This window comes from Schistocerca nitens, chromosome 5 (genome assembly GCF_023898315.1).
Source record: "Schistocerca nitens isolate TAMUIC-IGC-003100 chromosome 5, iqSchNite1.1, whole genome shotgun sequence".
NCBI lineage: Eukaryota > Metazoa > Arthropoda > Insecta > Orthoptera > Acrididae > Schistocerca > Schistocerca nitens.
In genome coordinates, this window is record NC_064618.1 from 127,490,139 (window position 1) to 127,491,560 (window position 1,422).

The 1,422-nt window shown below is 47.1% G+C and overlaps 1 pseudogene; it reads left to right on the top strand.

The window, feature by feature from the left end:
• The first annotated feature begins 825 nt into the window (after positions 1–825).
• LOC126261446 (5S ribosomal RNA) lies at positions 826–943 on the top strand (annotated as a pseudogene).
• Positions 944–1,422: the final 479 nt, after the last annotated feature.

Consider the following 1,422-nt stretch of genomic DNA (forward strand, 5'->3'; position numbering starts at 1 on the left):
ACGTAATGTTTACATTACTATCTGAACAATGGTTTTAGGCTTCAAGGACCTTATAGCAGCTATGGACAGATATACAGGTGATTTAGCTGCTTCCACTGATGGGTTTATGAAAACCACAGTGCCTTCAAAAAACCGTGTGCGATGTGCTGGCGTAAACTGGCGCCAGCACACCATGCGGCATAGAGGTTACAAGAAGATCGACAGAGGCCAATGACAGACTCGCAGGAAACCGGCCGCCAACGCCCTCTCGGCAGCCAGTATTTAGACAGCCGCCGCGGACCAGAGCAGTCAGTCCGAGTCTGTCGCACTGAGTGAGCCCCAGCGTGCCACCGAATCGCAGCCGCCACCTCAGAGGCAGTCAGCACACGGCAACCAGAACATGGTTCATAGCGGACTTTGTACTTCAACAGCACTGAGGCTAAAGTGGACTAGAACAGACAGCTTGCGCCACAGCACATTGAAGCTCAAGTTCGGACACCAAACAACATCCTCTCCTTGCTCCTACGGTACAGCTCTACAGAGACTACAAGACAACATAAAAGATGACTAACGAGGATTCAACATGCGAGATTTTCATATTCCCTCACTCGCTTCATGCAAGCTGTTAGTCCTACATAATAAATGAACACCATCATTTTATAGGAAATTGACTGTAGTTAAATTTTGCGCTGCAATACGTTTTAGCCGGAGCCCACGGTCTTCCAGTTATTGAAGAAAAAGCGTTTGAAGGTCACTTATGTACATTTTTCTTGAATAATTCGAGAACTATGGCCTCTAGCGAAAACGTATCCCAGTACAAAATTTAAGTACATTAAATATCGTACAGGCAACGACCTTACTGCAGTGGATACACCGGTTCCCGTCAGATCACCGAAGTTAAGCGCTGTCAGGCGTGGCCGGCACTTGGATGGGTGACCACCTGGGCTGCCATGTCCTGTTGCCATTTTTCGGGATGTACTCAGACCCGTGATGCCAAATGAGGAGCTACTCGACCGAATAGTACGAGGTGCATTCAAGTTCTAAGGCCTCCGATTTTTTTTCTCCGGACTGGAAAGAGATAGAAACATGCACATTGTTTTAAAATGAGGCCGCGTTCATTGTCAATACGTCCCAGAGATGGCAGCACCGTATGGCAGATGGAATTTTACCGCCAGCGGCGAGAATGAGAACTGTTTTAAATACTTAAAATGGCGACGTTTTCCTTACTTGAACAGCGTGCAATCATTCGTTTTCTGAATTTGCGTGGTGTGAAACCTATTGAAATTCATCGACAGTTGAAGGAGACATGTGGTGATGGAGTTATGGATGTATCGAAAGTGCATTCGTGGGTGCGACAGTTTAATGAAGGTAGAACATCGTGTGACAACAAACCGAAACAACCTCGGGCTCGCACAAGCCGGTCTGACGACATGATCGAGAAAG